Here is a 24,588-nt window from a genome sequence, read left to right on the forward strand (position 1 = left end):
AATATCGTTCAATGTACTCCATTTGCATTTCTCCAAAACTTCACTTGTAGGAGTGTACCAATCTAAATGATAAATTATCTTTGCTGCCCTTACATGCAATCTCTCTAAGCTCTGAAAAAGTGATTTACTACATGAACCCCAGATCAACAACCCATATGTAATGGAAGGCAGGATGACTTTATAATAAAAATCCACCTTAACTTGCTTAGGAAGAAAATGCAAAGACTTCAGCAAATTTAACTTTTGCGAAAACGATATAGTTATCTCTTCCAAATGTGCATCCCATTTAAGATTTTTATCTATAGTTACACCCAGGCATCTCTTTGTATGGACTTCCTTTATACATTCCGATCCGAGTAAAATTGCTTGTTTAGGACCAATAAGTGGTTTACGGCTAAGAACCATATATTCCGTCTTGCCAGTGTGTGGTGTTAATCTGTTTTTACAACACCATGAGATGAAAATAGAAGTGAGATGAATCAGTTTCTATCCTCAAGCTTCATGGACTAACCGTGCCTTCCCAAATATCAGGTGAGTTTTACACCTTGATTGTAGGTAGATTGTAAACGCCTAGCGTTCGGTTTTTATACGGCGTATATGGGGCCCTAGCTCCTCTGGCAGCTGGGGAGATTAACACAAATAGAGGAATTGATGTAAATTGAACAAAATTTTGTACAAGGTGTGACGAAGTGTAAAATCCTCGAAAAATTTTCGATGGTAATATCGATTCCATATTCAGTCTCTGTTATTCGCCGTAATAAAGTTGTTCAAAGTAGATTACAAGTCGAATCATGCTCCTCTCATAGTGCCTATACTTAAAAGCCAGCTGATATGCTTGACGAGGTAACTGTCGCAAGATGTCCAAAACACTTGACACATTCCAAAATTCTTTTGAGTTTTTTTTTTTAATTTAGGACCTACCTGTGCTCGCGAATCTGAAACCTCTACATCGATACCTCCCCCCATGGATTCGCAAAATTTTATCATTTCGCTAGATTTTATCATTCATGCATGTTTCTCAAATCTCAAGTGTGGTAAATGCATGACGTTTTCGTCCTTTTTTGCTTAAGTTCAGACTTATCTTTTCTTATTACAGTCCGAAGATGTTGGCACAGCAGCAGCGAATATGAATAATGAAGAACTTCAAGTTCAGAAACGAAAATTTGCGTCATGTTATTCATCAAATGGGAGAGGACATGGAGGATTTGACGAAACAGTTAAAGGTACCACTGGATCGATTACTAATGCATAAGATGACTAATCGTTATAGTGATCGTAACAAAGATCAGTGTGAATGGAATTAATCTGGTATTTCTTTACGAAACATTTCAGAATATGTGACAAGTCTGGAAAAATAAATTCGAGAAGTGAAGGCGAGAAACCGCGAACTGACCCAATCCATGGCGAATACAAATGCTAAAACTGAAAATACTAATTACGTTTTAGATTGAAGTAAGGATAATGTTCATATAAGAGGTCTGGTGGCACAGCTGAACAGCACAATCGGTAAGTAATACATAAAAAAGTTCAACCATACAACAGCAGTTCAAAAAGTTACAAAGCTTAAACATATAGCATCATTAAATTGAAACATTACCTCATCCCCCGCATACCCAGCAGTTTTATTGTGTTATCTGAATAGTTATAGTTGAACGTTTAACCTATGTCCTGAATAATTTCTGCGGGTTTTCACTCCGCGCGCGGGTAGCATAAAAAACAACCCCTACATACATTGCCTCGATCTGCTGATTTATTACACCGAGTTACATAACTGTTGACTATCTTATTGCAAATATTTCCGTTAAGTCAAATATTTGACTTTCAAGTTGTGTAATTCTGTAGGTCATTAAAAAAACACTAGCATGTTGATTAGCCCTGAGAATTTACCCGAGTGAAAATTTGAAAAAATGCCTGCCTGTATTTTTTTTGCAAGACACAACTGGAGTATCAAGGATTAAGGTTTTTTTAAGAGGTGATATTCCAATCGCATTGTACTATTGACCATGGTAACTTAAATTGTGGGAATCGCACGAAAGGCATTCTGTATTAACCGACTAGAATTTTAGATAAGGTATATAATATAATTGCCTATTTCACAATATATATTCTTGCACGTCTTTAGGTAGTTTACGCCAAGAGAAATTAGATCTTACATCTCAATTGGGAAAATGTAAAGCAATTATCGTTCATCTTCAATGTTTACTTCATCATTCTTCAGAAGAGGTGAGTCTTCTTCTCTAAATGGCTATAGGCTTCTGTTTTAATGCACTTGTATTTTTATCCGTCATCGCTGAGAATGTTTGTGATGTATGTTCTCGTATTTTTATTGTGTGTATTTATTAGCAGTAACATATGTCGTGCGGATAAATTTAGTCCATAGTGTGGGGCTGGTTTTCGAGTGCTACATTCCTGGATATTTTAGAAAGCTGTGTCAAGCATTGATGATCAATGACAAAAAATCGGTGCAGAGCTTTCCACCATTTGGCTTGTCTGACCATTCAGTGTTACTATTGCAGCCTAAACTAAGACCTGTGCTCACATCTAGCCGTCGCTTTGTTACTCGAAGAGACACTCGTTCAAGTCGAAGACAAGAACTTGGTAGATATCTGAGGTCTATTGACTGGTCCGTTCTCGCTTCTGTTAATGGATGCAAAAACAAACTAGCACTGTTTCTTGACCTTGTTAAAATTGGCGTAGACACTATCATGCCACTCAAATCTTTTAAATTACATGTCATGATCCTCCCTGGGTAACTCCTGAATTTAAAAAGCTCATCAAGTTACGCCAGAAAGCCTACACACAAGGAGTACAAGAACGATTCTGCCAACTTCGCAACGCCGTTAATCGTGAACGCAAAGTGCTCCGAAGCAGATATTACACCTCGAGAGATGCGAATCTCATGAATGTTAAGCCAAGTCAGTGGTGGAACGAGATCAAAAAGTTATCAGAAATGATCCCAGCAACGCCAACCGAGGATTTTCGCGCCCAACTTCATGTTGATGGACTTGATGGAAATCGAACAAGGATATTGCCGACCTCATAAACACTGCCCTACTAGAACCGATGCAGGATTATCAACCACTTGACAGTTTCCTCCTGTTGATAATGATTCGGAAGTTCTAACACTCGAAGACTCCTCAGTTTACTCAGCACCAGTAAGGCTTAACCCTCGAAAAGCCTCTGGCCCAGACGGCGTGCCGAACTGGCTCCTTAAAGATTATGCCGAGTTTCTCGCAAACCCAGTCTGTGTCATCCTCAATAGCTCATTTGCCGAACAAGCTCTCCCTCCATCATGGAAGTACGCAAATGTAACACCACTGCCAAAGACGAAACCTGTGACTGTAATCACCAAGCACATCAGACCTATCTCGTTAACTCCGTCTCTATCAAAGCTAGCTGAGGACTTTATCGTAAGATATTATATTGGCCCTGCCGTCCTCGAAATCATCGATCCCAAGCAATATGGCGCTATTCCAAAATCATCAACCACGCATGCTCTTATTTCCATGATTTATACATGGGCTTCTGCCACGGAATGGGACTGGTGCAGCGGTGAAGATCGTCTTGTTAGACTACAGGAAAGCATTTGATCTCATCGACCACCAGATCCTAGTTCAAAAGATCCTTTCCCTGAATGTTCCACGTGGTGTAGCTCGCTGGGTATGCGACTTTTTATCGAACAGGCTGCAACGTGTCAAAACTGTGCAACGACTGCTTCTCTGAATGGGGTGCAATTCCATCTGGTGTCCCACAGGGTACGAATTAGGGCCTTGGCTATTTCTTTTGATGATTAACGATCTCAAACCATCAGGGCACTCATGGAAATACGAAGACGACACGACATTAGCCAAAGTTGTCCCAAGAAATAGCTCAAGCCAAAATGCAGAGGCAGTGTCTGATGTAGAGAAATGGAGTAAAAACAACAAGCTCCAGTTGAACGCAGACAAGTGTAAGGAAATGATAGTTGACTTTAAGAAAGTGAAGCATCAGTTTAAGACCATCATCATCAATTCGAAAGAACTCGAGCTAGTGAGCAGTGCCAAGATATTGGGTGTCATGGTATCTAACTCACTGGAATGGATTGATCATGTCAACTATGTTGTGAAGAAAGCCAACAAACGTTTGTATTCCTTAATTTTGCTTAGGCGTTCAGGCATTCCTGCTGACTATACAGGTGTATCAAAAAAAAGTAGACAATTTTGAAATGTTTAGAAAACTATAAATTTATCAAAATATCTCATAGATTTGTGCTAGTATGGGTACTTTGGCATCTTCTGGTCATTCTAACACTAAAAACAAACAGAAAAATTAACCTCGAAAAATGGAAGAGCGGTTTGTGGAAGCATCATTTGGAATGGCTTGTGCAAACATGAATGAGAGGTTTAAAATCCAATTTGAATTCAAGGGCTGAACGTTTGGGTATTTGTTTACAAAGAATCGAAATTTCAGAAATTTTGATGAAAATTAAGTCAGCCGCGCAACTGCGTAAACGTGGGCTTTTTTCCGTTTAACTCGCAGCTTGAGTAACTTTTTCACAACACCATTGTTAGTTTAATCACCCGAGCAATCACTCATGCATGAAATCATTCCTGCATGAAAAAAGTTAGTATTGTTAGTATTTGTATGTCTGTATATATATATATATATATATATATATATATATATATATATATTTATATATATATATATATATATTGAACATGATTTGCTCCATATGATATATGTATATATATAGGCAAAAATGTTCTCCGTGTTTACTATACTCACCCTTGAGGGGCATATTCAAACCTAAGAATGTAAATTTGTCCCTTTCCCTCACCAGCTCACTCGTTAAGAGTGAGGGACAAATTTACATTCTTAGGTTTGAATATGCCCGTCAAGGGTGAGTATAGTAAACACGGAGAACATTTTTGCCTATATATATATATATATAATATATATATTATAATATATATATATATATATATATATATATATATACAGTTAATTATTATATATTTTGTAAATTTTTGCGCAATTCAGCTATTTTGGGCTGCGATGTAAAAATTTTATTAAACAATCTATCTATCTATCTTATATCTCAACGCAATTTCTTTTTTCAGGTTCGTCAGAAGCAACTAAACATATCAACTTCACTATCAGTTGACAACAGGGAATCGTCGGGCCAACGAAGAAATGGATGCTTTGAAGCAGCAGAACTCTGATGTCAAGCTGCAGGTAACCCAAAAAAGACACCAGGCTGACGAATTTTACAAAACGGGTTTGGAGAGAAATATTGATGCTGTATCATTGGGAAACCAGGTTAGTTCAATGATATTGTTAAAGATGAGGTAAAGTCCGTTCTGCGCATAAATTCCGCGCATCAACACATTCCATCAGTGGGGGAGCAACTTTTGGAATGTTAATGATATGCGATATTAACGCGTTGTATTACAAACGGCAGTTCGGGAGCAAAATTATTTTATTTCATGTCGCAAGGCGAAGAGGCTCGAATTGCTCGATAATCGAACGATAACTTATCTTATCATAAAGCTGCTAGAAAAAGCAATATTATGCTGAAAGGAATGCTCCAAGAATTTATTTGTTGAATAAGGCCCGAAATGGCGAGGCTATTTGTTGTCGCTACAGACGCCACCTTCTCGCTTGTCCTACAATTACAAATATATAACGTTTTAAATAACGGCCGGTTTATTTACAAGCTTCGCTTTATATTTTCTTCAAAATATAACAATATTTTCTTCAAAATATAATAAAAATAAGCATATTCATCACAGATCACAGCCCGTCGAGCGAGAAGAAAATAATAAAATTATAACGACGCAACGTCATGTAAAGATTATATAACCAACGTAAACAAACATTGTTATGCGCAGAATATATGCTCAGAACGGACTTTACATCATCTTTAAATAACTAGATCGCAGATGCAAAATGGATATAATAAAGACATTCTTTAGGTATATAACATTAAAACAAATTAAACGTGTAAATGTATCACAGTCTGAAGCTTAACGGTGAACCCACTTCCAATTGTACTTTACCGTGTTGTTGGTTAATGCAAGACCGAACGAAATTTATATGTGCTTTTAAAACCGCAAGCAGTTAAGAGAGGGTTTGATTAGTTATCAGCCGGAGGGCAGGAATGTCAGTAACATCCTGGGTGATTCACTGAGCAACAAAGCGAGCAGCTATAATGCTGAACCTAAGATATCACTTGTGACAGCCATATGCTGGACCGGAAACTATCGAAATAATAAAAATAGGTACGCTAAGCGTACAAGTATCTGCGAAGTGGTATCATGATATAATGTCCTTGTCACATATTAGATGTATGGCCGATGGCCCAATTCGCTAGCAAGGCACCACAAATGTTTTAAGTAAGTGAGATCATGCTATAAAATACTTATATAATCTTTCTTCTATGTTTGTCTGTGGTTTTATAAGGTTCTCGTAGCATACAAACGTCAAAAACAAAACATTTTTCTGAGTTTCGAAGGATTGCCTCATTAGTCATTACGCATTCTGCGCCACGCGCGGCAGTCGCGTGTGGCCGAATCTCTGTACGATTCCTGATCGTGAACACGCATCTTGTTAGCCAATCTGCCAATCAGCGTTCGGAATTCTATATGACTGTGGCTATACTATAAAAGCTGATTTCGCACGTGCTGGTGTTTTGTAGCAAACTTTTATAGCAAGGCAATATTTACAACTGAACAAGTGCACAATAAACCGATACGACATACAAATAGATATGCAAATGGATTCCACCAGAACCAAAAAGGACAAAGGCCAATCAGGTATCGATTATAAATAAACATAACTTATCTGAATTTATAGAATGGCATTCGATGCAATGTGTTTTTATGTATGCATCAACAAATGAAATCGGCAAGTAATTGTCTCAAACTCAATTGTATTTAGCTTATCCGCTTGTGCAGATAAAATTAATAATGTATTTTCTATTGCAGACGACCTTGAGGGGTATGTGCACTTATTAAGCAAAGTAACCGCTTCAAAAAATTCCAAAGTAACGTTTTTTGACTGTCATATCCAAACTGGCGAGAACACTAAAGTGCGTGCTGTATGCTACTCGCCAGAGAAACGCATAAACATTCAACAAGCGTATCAGAATAAATCGCCGGTAAAAATTTCTGGTGTTAAGGCATCTGTTACCAAACGATTCCATGCTGGATTGGATGAATATACCATAACAAAGAAAGCAAAGGTTATGCCATCCTCGCCTAAGTTTGAGTACAACGAAGCATTGTCAAGTAACCTGTGTACCGTCAAAGCAGCATTGTCGAAAGATTTGTATGAAGTGGTGGATTTGAAAGTTAAAGTCATCAAAAAACAGGAAACAAAACAGTTTATTGTGAAAAATGAAAAAACAAGGTCCAAATCAGAGTGCTTGGTTGCCGATCAAACCGAGTCTATAAAGCTTGTTGTATGGGAGAACCACATTGATGGAATACATGCAGGAAAGAGTTATCATTTCAGAAATCTAAAGGTGCGGATTTTTGATGATGAAAAATATTTAAATACCAATGAATCCACGGAGTATAGCGAAATTGAAAACGTAGGAGGTATTAATTTCGATGCGCCCCAAATAAAAGAAAATCTCCTGACTGGTCGGTGTGTTGCTATACAATTGAATCGCACATCGTGTTGTCTTATTTGCAATAAGGGCTTTAACCTACCAATAGCAGCTGTGCCTGAGGACATGGTTACGTGTTCTTCATGTAATAACGATATGCTTGTGGAGATGTTAAAAGCCAAGCTTGTGGCACAAGTCACCATTAGGAGCAATGATGAGGAGCTTCTTAAGTTCACTTGTTTTAATGATGGTTTACAAAGCTTATTGAATGTGTGTGGCTCCAAAATGCAAGTGAATGACATGCCCTTGCAAGACCTCAAAAGGACCATTCTGAAGTCAGGTTGTTGCAAAATTATTGCTGATAAAGCAACACAAGTTATATCTCAGTTTCTTCCTTTGTAAACAATTTTTAATGAGATTGACAGTTGAAGACAAATATTAACACTTTATGTTATTTACAATATTCCATTGTTAATGATTTACTGTATATTCAGTGTATATTAGACTGCAATGATAATTGTTTTGTTGGGAAATGCAACTTTGTTTAGTTTACATTTTCAGTAGTTATGATCTACTGTATGTTATAGACTGCATTGATACTGGTATTTTTGTTGGGAAATGTAACTTTGTTTAATTTACATTATATTCAGTAGTTAATGATGTACTGTATATTAGACTGTATTGATATTTTTGTTGGGAAATGTAACTTTGTTAATTAGTATGTGATATGTGCATATCTGCCCAAAAGTGGAGTCATGTTTTGTATTTTCTTGCAAGGAACTGAATAATTAAGTTTGCATGTGACAACAGACCATTTGCACTCATTCAAGATTAAAGATTCCCCAGGGACAAACTTATCAAAAGCCATGGTGGCCATTTTGGTGTTCCAGACAAAAGAGCCTGATTAAAATTATTTTGAATTGGAACATCAGCATGGCAGCTGTTATGTCATGTGCAAACAAATGCTCTACTGAAATATTTTATCACTTATTACATTATAGCAAATCAGATTTTAAAGTTTTAATAAATTTTTAATGTTAGATTCTGGTATTGAATAAAATAATGAGGTCTTGTTTTCATAGTGAATATAATAGCAGCTATAAACTCCACTGGCAGTGGTATCTCCATAACAGCAACAAAGGTTTCCTTACATTAACTAAGTTTTGATGTCGTTGATGCATAAACTGGGATGTTACATCCATAGCTTGACAATCTTATTTATCGCCCATATAATCACAATATGCAAAGGATTTGAGATGCCATATAGTCAGGGTAGCAGATGTTGTCACTTGTTTGTCCATACCGATAGAATTTTCAAAACGTTATTGTAATCAAATGGAGCAAAAGTTCGTGACTTGTTGATTCCACTTGTCAATGTTAAATGTTGAGTAACATACACAAATTAAACTATTTGAGGAACATACATCACTGTAGCAAAGAGGTCAATCATAATATATAGAAGACCACTGATCAGTAGAGACTGTTTTGAAGGTCATGAGTGTAGTATATAATTCAATTCCAGTCCTGGACACAGTTAATGATATACCACACTGTTCAGTGTTCAGCTCACTGTTCACTATTAATGTCCGATTGTCTGTGGTTACATTAGACACCAATTGCATATAGTTACGATCATTGATAAAAAATGTATCTAAAGGCCTTCTATTGGCTTCATCCAACCAATTGATATTAAAATCACCAATGAAGATGTTAAATTGAGAAGTACAAAACATCAAAACCTCATCTAATGCTGCACACAATTGTTGTACTGGAATTCTGGGTGATCGATATATACCAATTATAGTAACATGTGGAAGAATCATTGCTTTCATTATGGTTATTTCAATGCCATTGATATTATAACAACATGGATATCCAGGTAAGAATTCAACTCTGCTAAACACTGCCATGCCACCAAAGGGTCTGGTAGTCAAAGAGTGACCATCATTTCTGAACAAGGAGTAACCACCAATATCATACATATTGGCATTATCTGAGCGCATACATCGAGTTTCAGAAAAAATATTGATGTCTGTATTTGCAAAATTAAAATCATGCCGAATATCATCAATATGTTTATGTAACGACCGTGCATTTAAATAGCACAGTTTGAATGAGACTTGGTCTGTCTTATAAATAGGAGTGACACTTAGTTTTAGTACACGTTCATTTCTCAAATGTTCCATTTCAGCTGCCACATGAGGATTGACAGCTATTTTATCTTCACATAGGTCAGTGATAAATAAACCTTCAATTGCTGTTACCCTGCTCAAACCAACATAATGTATATGAGGTATTGATCTTCTAGTGTTAAAATTTACAACAACTTTTTGTTCAGTGTCACCTTGTGAACGGTGAATTGTCTTAGCCGCAGCAGGTCTAAGTGGAAACTGTTTTCTAACAACTTGTGCAGTTTGGTTTCTACCTACAGCAAACTGAGTTGTGATTGGTTTTATTGGAGTCCATGTGGACTGAATACCTTGGACATAAAGATGTCTATTTTCATGTCTGGTTTTCTCTCCGACATCTGAATGGTCAAATTGGACCCATATTATACCAGAAGGTTTATCAATTTGATTCAATTTTATCTTTTTAACAACATTACCAGCACCATTAGTCATGCCATCATCAGTACGTACATTTAATGCTATCTCAGTTCTTTCCCCCACTGACAATTGAAGGTTTGAAGCAATTTGCTTAGTTTTCCTAGGATCATCTGGTATTTGACTCAAAATTTTATCTTGTAGTTGAGCAGAGTTAGCTCCTATAACACTGTCTATTGCTTTGATTGAGAACTTTTCACCACTTGCTGCATTGTGCACTCTTTCATTGAATTCATTTACCTTCTGATTTTGTATGAACAAGTGAGGCACATCCATGGGATCTTGAATACTATTTTCTTTTATTAATCTTTCTTTTAGTTTCAAAATATCATCCTTAGTATGTTTTCCCTCCCTAAGTCTGTTTAATACTTCAGCAAACACTTTGCTCTCCTTTTGGCGCATAATTTCTTTCAATTCAAACATATTGAAGTTATCTTGCCATTTATTAGGAGCAAGAACTGCATATTCTGAATTGTCTAGATTCTTAAATATATACCTGTCCATTACAGGTTCCAGCTGAAATAAATCACCAATAACAACCATGCTTACACCACCAAAATCTTCTTTACTTCCTTTAATATCTTTCAGTCTATTATTTATTTGAACATTAAACATTGTACTACCAACCATTGAGATCTCATCCAAAAATATTAGTTTCAAACCACCAAGTTGACACCGTAAGGTGTTTAACCTACTTGAATCAAGATGTTTGTAATTCTTTAAAGACTGACATGCAGGTATTGAAAGTGCACTATGTATTGTGTTACCTTTGATATTGTAAGCTGCTTTACCAGTTGGTGCAAGCATTAATATTTTCACCTGATGGAAATCATCCCCTGCTCTAGTATTATAATACTTTAATGCTGCTTGATAAAGACACTTAGTGAGATGTGACTTGCCAACTCCAGCCCCTCCACTAAGAAAACAGTAGAATGGATTATCAGAAGTTTTAATAAGGTGTAAAACATGGAAGAAAAATTCTTTTTGTTCTCTGTTTAATTTTTGTACCATTCCTCTGTAAATATCATCCTGTTCTTCATGCAATATCAGCTGCTCAGTATTTGATGCAGCTGAAGGAATTCCAAGATCACCAGATAGGTCATAGTTTTCAATGAATTCTGGATGAAGATCTTGTGCACCTTCATTCTCATCTTGACGCTCAATGTTTTGTGTTCCTGGAGCAATCAGGTCATAGTTGTCATCATTATCTTCCACATTATTAAGCTGGTCTTGAATCGCATTCAGGTCTTCATTACACATAGCATAACATTTCATCTGCTCATCTATTGTATTTTTACATTGTAAATAGTGTTCTTGGTAAGAAGCACAATTTCCTAATAAATCAGTTATTTCATCCCTCCAAGAAGTGAATAACATGATTAGTTCACGGTAATGCTTTTCAGAATCAACTTCCTTGTTAAAACATACACTTCGAATAATTCTAGCTTTAGATCTTTTTTTATTCTTTTGTTCACTTTCTTCTTCGTCATTATCATCATCATTATCACTCAAGTTTGTCTCAAGTGGATAATTATCAATATCTAATTTACGAGATGGTTTGATATATGGCTTACCAGTGGAGTTGTACCATGCAGCCCAATCTGCAAGGGACACATTTTCAAGTTTGGCTGGTCGTTTTGTGTAACGCTTTATTAGACCAGATGCATAAATTTCATCACAGTCATCTTCCAAATCATTAATTTCTTGCAAAGGTTTCAGTAACTGAACTCTATCCTCAGGAGGTGAAGTATTTATAAATACTACTTGACGAGAAGATTTCCTCATTGAAAGTTGAAGTACTATATAGACTGCTTCTTGTGCACTTATTTCAACATTGTTTAAAAACTTATTTCCAATATCTCTCACTTGTTGTTTAATACTGGAGTTTCCCCTTTTCGCTTCTTCACAAGCTGTTCTCAATAGCTCACTCATGCCTTTTTGAGCCTTGGATATATACGATACAATGTATATTGCACATGCATATACATCTAGTACAAATTGAATATCCATATTTGCACGCCATGCACTGAGACAGGCAGCATTATAATTATTGATCCTTAGTTCATTTGGTTTTCTTCTTAAGAATATAGTTGGTGTCTTGAGACTAGATTGAACAGCTAGCAAATAGTTCTGTTCTGTCAGTTTAAGATTTAAAAGTAACTGATCAAATGTAATATTGTCTTCACCCTCTTTCATATCATTCAGATGTTTCTTTAAAAATTTCCAAGTCTCTTTATGTTGATCAACTTCATTATCATCCATATCAATATCTAATGGATATAGAATTTTGGTTGACCTCATAGGTGGCTGTGGGTAATTAAAACGACACACACTTTTGGATTTCTTTCGACATGTGTGAGAATTAATGACGATGAACTTGCCTGTTTACAAGTGCAAGTAAATCTGGATTCTCAGTTGGCTTTTCACATGTGATTATCTTATCAATGAATGAAACAACATCACAATCAGAGTCTTCTCCGAATGTAGGAGCATTTTCCAGCCATATTAACATGTGAATATGAGGTGACCCTCTTTGTTGATATTCAACCCTATAGAACCAGTCTGCAATTTTTCCTAGAGGTGCAGCACTACTTAAAAGGAAGTTTTGCAAAAACATGTGCACTTGATAATCAAAATGCCTGGCACATGTCACAGGATCGCTCTGAATTAACCTAGTTTTCTCTTCCCAATTGAGGTTCTCAAGTTCAGTGTCAGTATATGTTTTGTTATCAACAAGTTTACCAAGTATTCTCAGTAAATGAGTCCATTGTGTTTCTGCTGAAGAAAAACTACAAAATAAGGAAGCAGATCCCAACTGCCTGATCATTGCAAATATATCTTTCTTGGCTTTTTCAAAATATGCAGGTGAACCCCTTACAGCTCTAAGAAATTTAAATCCTTGATCCTGATGAATCATGTTATCTAATGCACCCGGTTGTTTTAGTTGACCGGCAGTGATTGTGTTACTATTTCGTTGACATTTTCTCAATGCAACTTGTGATTGCCCAAGCAAAATTTTCATTTGCAATTTCTTTGTTTTAAAGAAAATATTTTCCACACACATTGCTGCCCTTCGGTCAGACCTTCTTAATTCAGATTTACAAATTTCACTATAATGGACTTTGGTTAGTCTATTTGTATTGTCTGGTCGCTTCTGTCCAAGAAATATACCAGGATATGCTAATTCCTCTGAGTATTTATCTCTAAATATACTCATAGGCCTATTGCCCTCACCAGGTGCAACATTTAAAATGTGTTGACGTTCATTATCAGTGACAAAATCTGGAGATGTTAACATAGTATCAGTGATTCCAGCAGGTATTTCTGCCTCGTCTTCACTCCAGTTTTCATCATCATCACATGCTGATGATTGCTGAGTTTTACATTCTGTATCACAATTCAAGCTTTCTGCATTATAGTCCACAACATTTTCTGAACCCCCTGAAGTTTGATCATTGTCACTATCATCAAATAACATTTGAGTATTTAAATTATCTTCAAGCCAAGTGTCATTGAAAGTTATACCTTCATCTTTATAAAGGTTACCATTATTTACAAGCCATTTGGCAGCTTCTACTACTTTATTTGGTCTGACATTTAGTGATAAAGCTGAACTTTTGTATTGCAATCTTCTCTTAAGATTAACTTTAATTGTGCTGGTCTCATTTGGAAACCTTGGCAACATGTTAACAGTATTAACAACATCTGCTGGAACATTAACAATGTTTCCATTGATTTTTAGTTGCTTACCTCTTGGAGCCTGCATTAATTTTTGAAATGCAAGTCTTGGAGCAAGCAATCTACACTCTAATTCATTTAGATCGAAAAACGAAGGTTTTTCTGGAAACTGCAGCCCATTTACGGCAGCACAAGGAGGCACCTTATTGTTTTTTAGATGCTTATTACAGGTTTTACACAACCACTCGACATTGTTAACGCTTTTTCTATTTAACAATCTTTTTTGAACATCAGGATTATTTTCTTTAAGTGTTGTGACTGGAATGACACTATGCTTGTACCATAACTGGTCACAACAAGTGCAAATATAAAGAGGACCTTGTGAGACGAGATTATGAAATTTCGATATTAAACTTTGTAGTGGTTCAATCTCACAATGTTTTAGTTTCCTATATTCCTGTGCATACAGTCTTTTCTTTTGCTTAGCCTCATCTCTCATTGTTGAGGGCTGGGAACTCTCACTGGCCTGTTTATGTTTCCTGTATTCCTTTGCATACAGTCTTTTCTTTTGCTTAGCCTCAATGCTCAGTGGTGAGGTCTGGGAACTCTTACTGTCCCGTTTACGTTTCCTGTATTCCTTTTCATAAACTCTTCTCTTTTCCTTAGCCTCAGGGCTCTGTATCTCATTAGCTCGTTTTTGTTTCATGTATTTCTTCATGTACTGTGTTCTTGTTTGCTTTATAGGCCGAGAACTCTGGGTCGACTGTTCAGGATTTATCTCAACAAAACCTGACATTGAAGTAGATGGCAAAGTTGATACATAGTGATACTCATCTATATGACCCAAATAGACATGAGTTAGTTGCTGTGTTAACGATACAGGTTGTATTATGCTGTACTCACAAAACCCTTCATGTGTCTCTGCAATAGTAATTTTTAACTTAAGCTGATCAGCCACAGCTTGTATTATCATAGCATCACTCCATGTCCCTTGCATACACATATTATTAAGGTATTCTAACCAAGAGATTTCAGTATTACTTTCAATGAATCTCTCAGGATTATCTCTCATATATGCAATACCAGCTGCTCTAACTTCAAAGTGTCGTTCTGGGTCACCATATAATTGATGTGACACAGCTCGAAAGAAACAGTCACCATCACCACCAACATCAAATGGTCTTAACTGAAAGCGTCTTAACCTTTGTTTTAACACTACATTAGATGACAACCTAGTTGGACTGTTGTTTTGAACAGGACCAGGATTTAATTCAATATCTCCTGACAACATTAGAGTCCTTTGAGATATGTGATATTGTTCATTGGCAATATTGCCTGCTATGGTTTGACTGTTTAACATATTACACAGTGATTGTTTTGCCATATATATGTTTTTGTGAACTAAGTTGACACTTGGCTTAAAATATCCAAATGAATTGATAAAAATACGTTGCAATTGCACAAATTGAAAACAACATTGCTTGAAATTACTAGCTATTTTGTTCAAAATGGATGACTTTGGGGCAGTTCTTAGAAAATAATGCTTTAAAAATGATCTATTTTTTCTCTTTCTCACAGCCAATATAATTCTCTTTAAAGGCAATCTGGACGGGGCACGGTCTCTAGATCGTTTAGCATTTGCTTGCTTAGTTAATTTCCGTACAGTCGATCTGCAACAACATGCACAGTGATCTGAATTTGTACACTTAATATAGCTACTATGAGTACGGTATAAATGTGCAATGTTATATCTATTTTGCTCCTGAATTACTTCTGATCTCCGAAGAGATTGATTTGTTCTCCGAAGAGATTGTTTTGATCTCCGAAGAGATTGTTTTGATCTCCGAAGAGATTTATTTGATCTCCGAAGAGATTGTCTAGTTCTCCGAAGAGATTGTTTTGATCTCCGAAGAGATTGTTTTGATCTCCGAAGAGATTGATTTGTTCTCCGAAGAGATTGTTTTGATCTCCGAAGAGATTGTCTAGTTCTCCGAAGAGATTGTTTTGATCTCCGAAGAGATTGACTACTTACCAGATGAGTATAAGTTTCCATGTTGATAGATGACAACAATGTAAATGGCGAGAATTTTTGTAAATGGCGAGAATTTTTCAGCAATCCAAGGTATTTTTGAAGCCAAAAATGAAAATCCAAAATGGCGAACACAATAAACACCTGATAACACGAGGCCCAACAATGCCCGTTCGCAGGTGCGGACACGATGTAAGCTAATCGCTGATTGGCTTATATTGGACTAATTATATAAGCCCGTCGGTGAATGGCTATGTGCTAACACACGGTACGGTACGCGCACGATAGCAATATATCTGCGTTCGCAGATACAAAAAGTTAATCAGTGTATAATTGTATATAAATGCTTATAAATTTTAAAACTTTTGTATAGTGCAACGGTCGTTATTGATCTAGCTTTTTTAGTTCCTTTTGTATTCTTTCGATCTTTTAATTTTAAAAATTTGGTCCAGTTTCGGGATCATTCATATTGGTAGGCATGATATCTCTTGAAGAATGATTCGATTGGATATTATACCTTATTGTATTACTTATATATAATAAACGTAATATGACACCAACTCCGGTTAACTCGAACCCCCGGTAACTCGAACAATTTTCCTTTCCCTTAGGGAGTTCGAGTTAGCGAGGAACTATTGTATTTTAAACGCGCACTCAAACTTGTTGAGTGGGAGTCATAACATTTCCATGGCGGTATTTCCACTCGAAAAAGAGCTTAATTTTCAGTGTTTTTCGTTAAATCTTTGTATCGATTAAGAAATAACTTTCTCTGTGATCGGTAATGACAAAATTTGTATGTCACACTCAATGATTGTGAGTGTAACACAGCCTACAGGCGAGAGTGTGGATAAGGAAGAATTACTGATAATCGTTTGATATTTATCTGTTTTGAGAGCATAATGTCCGAAATTTTTGTATTCGGTGTTTATAGACAGAAATTTGAGTTTCTGCAGAGATCGTTTATGAAAGTATGGGTTAATGTTTGTCGCAGATAAACTACCCGAGGTAGAAGTATTAGCAACATCTAGTCAAGAATTGTGTGACAGGCAGAAGATGATTGGATCTTGCCAGTCACGGAAAACCTTTGAATACGTACAATCCAGAAAGTCAGTTTATACAAGACCTTCGAGAGAAAGGTGAGTGTACTTTCTGACGCTGTTGAAATACTATCTTTATTTGTGTTTAGAATCTTAACAATCACGACTGCCGTAGAACATTCTAAATCTACTGAATTAATTGAAACGTATAGATTGTGATGTAACCCAACCACTGTCAGTTGTTAGACCATATATAGAATGCATATCCCTTGCTGTTCTGATCCACCTAAAATAGCGTGATATAGCTATGACGCCTGTCTATGGAGATATATTTCATTCAAACCCGTTCACAATTTGTAAATTACGACCATTTTCAAAACAGTAAATTGATTGCGGCTGGAAAACTTCTCATCAACATTTCTCATCAACACATAACAAACCCTTAATTCACTTCATAAAATTCTGAATGATTTAGTCATGATTTGAATTTTAAACGTTTTCCTTTTTTTTCAGAAGTCCCTGGTATGAAAAAAGTAGTATCGTCATCTGAAGGATTACACACCAAACTACGTCAAGCTGCTCAACGGAAAAATGGATTAACAAAAGAACGCAAACAGTTGATTAAAATGGGAAATAAGCTGAGAGCTGAATTGTTGAAATATAAAGATTTTGAAGGGATATTTTGGAATATCTATTAAGATGGCATTAATATATATATATATATACGTTAGTCCAAATAGATTACTGTAAGAATGAATTGAATACATTTTTCCTTTAATCATGACGCGTAGCTTCTGTTGTTCGCAAAAGACTAACTGCATGTGCAAAGAGATCCCGCGATGATTACGTCACTACCGCATGTAGGGTAGTGACACGTGACCGGGCTCCAGAACACCGCGGAAAAACGTCTGGGCAAACGCCGGTCGGTTATAAGCATATGGCGAAAAACTTCAATTGGAACTGTTGAAAGAAAACATGCAAGTTAATTGATAAGATATAAGTTAAACATGTACTTGAAAATGTACCGAAAACGGGTGGACTAAACATTCGCTTAATGCGTCCTTGCATTAAGATATGAAATAAAATTGTTTTGCAGAGCGTCTTTAAAACATTTTTGATAAATTGTTAAGAACAAAAGTTTAAACCTATATAATAGAAGTTGAGAAAAACTACAATGAATCTGAATTACCATTTTCCTCAAATTTTAATTTGTGACCTGTGAAATCAGACTTGACTTCATTAAAAATACAAAACAATCGCACCGTAAACATTTGCTTCACCTGGGCCGCATATAACTAGCTTATTGTGAAATAACGCTGTTCCTTTTCTCAATGGTCTCCATACCTGTGATATTATACCGGGTGCCCAAAAAAAGTACCTGTTTTTAATTCAACATAACTTGTAAGGAAACTGAAGAATTGCAATCAAACAATCCATATTAAGTGGAGTAATGTCTAACTTAAAGTTTGATATATTACATATGAAGTTTGAACGAGTAGTGTCTGAGATATTTGCGTTTAAAGTTGTAGCAACGTTTTGAAACTTGTCAAAAATCAGGAAAAAATGGCCTATAAAACTTGTTTCAACAATACCGGTTCGTAACATGGTATCTTGTAACTTATTTTTTAGTTGTTTTTTTAAAAATCGTTTTTTACTTGCTCTAATTCATCTGCAAATTCATGTCCACCAGCAGCAACGCACTTTCTTGCCCGTTTCAGCATGCTATCAAAAGACCTTTGAATCATGTGGGCGTCCAAATAGCGACATGACCTAACAATCGCCTCGCGAAGATCTCCCAAGTTTTGAAGTTGTTGGTCATGAGGAACTTCCCAAATCTGCTGTTTAAATAGCCCCAGATGAAGAAATCACACACGGTCAGGACAGGGGAGTGTGGAGGCCATTGCCAATCGCCGCGTTTACTCATGAGTCGACCAGGAAATTGCCCCTGTAGATATCGGATTGTTGCATTTAACAAGCCATTATTTGCTGATTTTTGACACATTTCAAAACGTTACTGTGTCTTTAAACGCGAATATCTCGGAAACTACTTGCTCAAACTTCATATGAAATATATCAAACTTTAAGTTAGACATTACTCAACTACACATTGGTTATTTTATTGTAATTCTTTAGTTTGTTTTTATGTTATGTTGAATTAAAAATAGGTACTTTTTTGGGACACCCGGTAGCGTAAGCACAAATGAATCAATTAGGTTAAAGCCACGAATAAGATTCATGTTTGTGCGTTTTAGACAAAATAGAAATCATCATCATCAAAGCAAACGTATTTAAACTTACGTAAAATCCTTCGAAAAAAGGTTGTGTAAAATAAAAAATTAGGTAAAAATAAAACAGTGTAGTGACACTCCTGAAGTTCTACTGGGGTAGTGGTGAACGCAATGCTCTCCCATTTTTAAAACTTGGGATTCGAGTCCAGGAACGTCTGAATCTGGTTCGAATCTTACCATAACCGTTTTTTCATTATGAACTTCGTGAAAAAGATAAAGAAAATTAAATAATCCTAGCCGTTCAGCACATGATCTCGTAGTCTAGTGGTGAAGGCAGTGGTCTTCCAAATGGTAAATCGATGATTCGAATCTTATTACAACCGTTTTTTCATTATGAACAACGTGAAAAAGATAAAGCAAATTAAATAATTATAGCCCTTCAGCAAATGATCTTGTAGTCTAGTGATGAAGACAATGGTCTCCCAAGTGGTAAATCGATAGTTCGAATCTTACCATGACCGTTTTTTCATTATGAACTTCGTGAAAAAGATAAAGTAAATTAAATAATCACAGCCCTTCAACACATGATCTTGTAGTCTAGTGGTGAAGGCAATGGCCTCTTAAGTGGTTAGTCGATGGTTTGAATCTTACCATAACCGTTTTATCATCATAAACGTCGTGAAAAGATTAAAGAAAATCAAATATTAAATAGCTGTTCGGGACATGATCTCGTAGTCTAGTGGTGAAGACAATGGTCTCCCAAATGGTAAATCGATGGTTCGAATCTTACCATACCCGTTTTTTTCATTATGAACTTCGTGAAAAAGATAAAGTAAATTAAATAATCATAGCCCTTCAGCACATGATCTTGTAGTCTAGTGGTGAAGGCAATGGTCTCCCAAGTGGTAAGGCGATGGTTTAAATCTTACCATAAATCGGTAGTTCGAATCTTACCATAAATGTTTTTTCATTATGAACTTCGTGAAAAAGATAAAGTAAATTAAATAATCATAGCCGTTCAGTACATGATCTCGCAGTCTAGTGGAAAAGACATAGGTCTCCAAAATGGTAAATCGGTAGTTCGAATCTTACCATAACCGTTTTTTTATTGAACTTCGTGAAAAGGTTAACGTAAATCAAATAATCCTAGCCGTTCAGCACATGATCTGGTAGTCTAGTGGTGAAAACAATGGTCTCCCAAGTGGTAACTCGATGGTTCGAATCTTACCATAACCGTTTTTTCATTATGAACTTCGTGAAAGATATAGTAAATTAAATTATCATAATTGTTCAGCCCATGATCTCGTAGTCTAGTGGTGAAGACAAAAGTCTTCTTAGTGGTAAATCGATGGTTCGAATCTAACCATAACTGTTTTTTCATTAGGAACTTCGTGAAAACGAAGAAGTTAGTTAAATAATCATTGCTGTTCAGCACATGATCTTGTAGTCTATTGGAGAAGACAATGGTCTTCCAAGTGGTAAGTCGATGGTTCGAATCTTACCATAACCGTTTTTTCATTATGTCCTTCGTGAAAACGTTAAAGTAAATCAAATAATCTTAGCCGTTAAGCACATGATCTCGTAGTCTAGTGGTGAAGACAGTGGTCTGCTAAATGGTAAATCGATGGTCCGAATCTTATCATAACCGTTTTTCATTATGAACTTCGTGAATTAGATATAGTAAATTAAATAATCATTTTCGTTCAGCACATGATATCGTAGTCTAGTGGTGAAGAAAAGAGTCTCCGTAGTGGTAAATCGATGGTTCGAATTTTACCATAACCGTTTTTTCATAATGAACTTCGTGAAAAATATCAAATTAATTAAATAATCATAGCTGTTCAGCACATGATCTTGTAGTCTAGTGGTGAAGACAATAGTCTCCCAAATAATAAATAAATGATTCGAATCTTACCATAACCGTTTTTTCATTATGAAATTTCTAAAAAGATAAAGTAAATCAAATAATCAGAGCCGTTCAGCACATGATCTCGTAGTCTCGTGGTGATGACAATGGTCTCGTAAGTGGTAAGTCGATGGTTTGAATCTTACCATAACCGTTTTTTCATTATGAACATCGTGGAAATGTTAAAGTAAATCAAATAATCCTAGCCGCTCAGCACATGATCTCGTAGTGTAGTGGTGAAGACAATGGTCTGCCAAGTGGTAAATCGATGATTCGAATCTTACCATAACCGTTTTTCATTATTTCCTTCGTGAAAACGTTAAAGTAAATAAAATAATCTTAGCCGTTAAGCACATGATCTTATAGTCTAGTTGTGAAGACAGTGGTCTGCTAAATGGTAAATCGATGGTCCGAATCTTATCATACCCGTTTTTCATTATGAACTTCGTGAAGAAGATATAGCAAATTAAATAATTATTCTCCTTCAGCACATGATCTTGTAGTCTATTGGAGAAGACAATGGTCCCCCAAGTGGTAAGTTGATGGTTCGAATCTTACCATAACCGTTTTTTCATTCTGAACATCGTGGAAAGGTTAAAGTAAATCAAATATTCATAGCCGCTCAACGCATGATCTCATAGATTAGTGGTGAAGAAAATGGTCTCCCAAGTGGTAAATCGTTGAGTTGAATCTTACTATAAGTGTTTTATCATCATGAACTTCGTGAAAAGGTTAAAGTAAATCAAATATTAATAGCCGCTCAGCACATGATCTCATAGTCTAGTGGTGAAGTCAGTGGTCTCCAAAATGGTAAAGCGATGGTTCGAATCTTACCATAACCGTTTTTTTATTATGAACTTCGTGAAAAAGATAAAGTAAATTAGATAATCATAGCCGTTCAGTACATGATATCGCAGTCTAGTGGAAAAGACAATGGTCTCCAAAGTGGTAAATCGGTAGTTCGAATCTTACCATAAATGTTTTTTCATTATGAACTTCGTGAAAAAGATAAAGTAAATTAAATAATCATAGCCGTTCAGTACATGATCTCGCAGTCTAGTGGAAAAGACATAGGTCTCCAAAATGGTAAATCGGTAGTTCGAATCTTACCATAACCGTTTTTTTCATTATGAACTTCGTGAAAAGGTTAACGTAAATCAAATAATCCTAGCCGTTCAGCACATGATCTGGTAGTCTAGTGGAGAAGGCAATGGTCTCCCAAGTGGTAACTCGATGGTTCGAATCTTACCATAACCGTTTTTTCATTATGAACTTCGTGAAAAAGATCAAGTTAACTAAATAATCATAGTTGTTCAGCACATGATCTTGTAGTCTAGTGGTGAAAACAATGGTCTCCCAAATTGTAAGTCAATGGTTCGAATCTTACCATAACCGTTTTTTCATTATGAACTTCGTGAAAGATATAGTAAATTAAATTATCATAGTTGTTCAGCACATGATCTCGTAGTCTAGTGGTGAAGACAAAAGTCTCCTTAGTGGTAAATCGATGGTTCGAATCTAACCATAACTGTTTTTTTATTAGGAACTTCGTGAAAACGAAGAAGTTAGTTAAATAATCATTGCTGTTCAGCACATGATCTTGTAGTCTATTGGAGAAGACAATGGTCTTCCAAGTGGTAAGTCGATGGTTCGAATCTTACCATAACCGTTTTTTCATTATGTCCTTCGTGAAAACGTTAAAGTAAATCAAATAATCTTAGCCGTTAAGCACATGATCTCGTAGTCTAGTGGTGAAGACAGTGGTCTGCTAAATGGTAAATCGATGGTCCGAATCTTATCATAACCGTTTTTCATTATGAACTTCGTGAATTAGATATAATAAATTAAATAATCATTTTCGTTCAGCACATGATATCATAGTCTAGTGGTGAAGAAAAGAGTCTCCGTAGTGGTAAATCGATGGTTCGAATTTTACCATAACCGTTTTTTCATAATGAACTTCGTGAAAAATATCAAATTAATTAAATAATCATAGCTGTTCAGCACATGATCTTGTAGTCTAGTGGTGAAGACAATAGTCTCCCAAATAATAAATAAATGATTCGAATCTTACCATAACCGTTTTTTCATTATGAAATTTCTAAAAAGATAAAGTAAATCAAATAATCAGAGCCGTTCAGCACATGATCTCGTATTCTCGTGGTGATGACAATGGTCTCGTAAGTGGTAAGTCGATGGTTCGAATCTTACCATAACCGTTTTTTCATTATGAATATCGTGGAAATGTTAAAGTAAATCAAATAATCCTAGCCGCTCAGCACATGATCTCGTAGTGTAGTGGTGAAGACAATGGTCTGCCAAGTGGTAAATCGATGATTCGAATCTTACCATAACCGTTTTTCATTATTTCCTTCGTGAAAACGTTAAAGTAAATAAAATAATCTTAGCCGTTAAGCACATGATCTTGTAGTCTAGTTGTGAAGACAGTGGTCTGCTAAATGGTAAATCGATGGTCTGAATCTTATCATAACCGTTTTTCATTATGAACTTCGTGAAGAAGATATAGCAAATTAAATAATCATTCTCCTTCAGCACATGATCTTGTAGTCTATTGGAGAAGACAATGGTCCCCCAAGTGGTAAGTTGATGGTTCGAATCATACCATAACCGTTTTTTCATTCTGAACATCGTGGAAAGGTTAAAGTAAATCAAATATTCATAGCCGCTCAACGCATGATCTCATAGATTAGTGGTGAAGAAAATGGTCTCCCAAGTGGTAAATCGTTGAGTTGAATCTTACTATAAGCGTTTTATCATCATGAACTTCGTGAAAAGGTTAAAGTAAATCAAATATTAAGTATCTGTGCAGCAAATGATCTCGTAATCTAGTGGTGAAGACAATGGTCTCTAAAACGGTAAATCGATGGTTCGAATCTTACCATAACCGTTTTTTCATTATAAACTTCGTGAAAAGGTTAATGTAAATCAAATAATCCTAGCCGTGCAGCACACGATTTTGTAGTCTAGTGGTAAAGACAATGGTCTCCCAAGTGGTAAATCGATGGTTCGAATCTTATTATAACCGTTTTTTCATTATGAACTTTGTGAAAAGGTTAAAGTAAATCAAATAGTCATAGGCGTTCAGCACATGATCTTGTTGTCCAGTGGAAAAGACAAGGGTCTCCCAAGTGGTAAATCGATGGTTCAAATGTTACCAAAACCGTTTTTTTATTATGAACTTCGTGAAAAATATAAAGTAAATTAAATTATCATAGCCTTCAGCACCTAATCTTGTAGTCTATTAGAGAAAACAATGGTCTCCCAAGTGGAAAGTCGATGGTTCGAATCTTATCATAACCGTTTTTTTAATATGAACATCATGGAAATGTTAAAGTAAATCAAATAATCTTCGCCGTTCAGCACATGATCTCGTAGTTTAGTGGTGAAGACATTGGTCTCCCAAATGGTGAATCGATGGTTCGAATTTTACCACAACCGTTTTTTTATTATGAACAACGTGAAAAAGATTAAGTAAATTAAATAATCATAGCC

At 35.9% G+C, this 24,588-nt stretch overlaps 2 long non-coding RNA genes across 3 annotated transcripts in view; both read left to right on the forward strand.

The window, feature by feature from the left end:
* The window catches only part of LOC114539194, a 40,924-nt gene extending 23,287 nt beyond the window's left edge, over positions 1-17,637 (forward strand). Inside the window, exons 3-4 of the long non-coding RNA XR_003688847.1 lie at positions 16,836-17,040; positions 17,455-17,637. This is a non-coding gene — a long non-coding RNA (uncharacterized LOC114539194). The remainder of the gene's footprint in view (positions 1-16,835; positions 17,041-17,454) is intronic.
* On the forward strand, positions 1,157-5,275 carry LOC114539197. 2 transcript variants are annotated; one of them, XR_003688851.1, is made up of 4 exons: positions 1,157-1,223; positions 1,447-1,506; positions 2,123-2,223; positions 5,103-5,275. It is a non-coding gene; the product is annotated as an uncharacterized LOC114539197 (long non-coding RNA). The 2 variants fall into 2 exon arrangements; XR_003688850.1 differs by lacking the exon at positions 5,103-5,275 and adding an exon at positions 2,423-2,727.
* Positions 17,638-24,588: the final 6,951 nt, after the last annotated feature.

Source organism: Dendronephthya gigantea, unplaced genomic scaffold (assembly GCF_004324835.1).
Source record: "Dendronephthya gigantea isolate DGI-Jeju-01 unplaced genomic scaffold, DenGig_1.0 000196F, whole genome shotgun sequence".
NCBI classification, from domain to species: Eukaryota; Metazoa; Cnidaria; class Anthozoa; order Malacalcyonacea; family Nephtheidae; genus Dendronephthya; species Dendronephthya gigantea.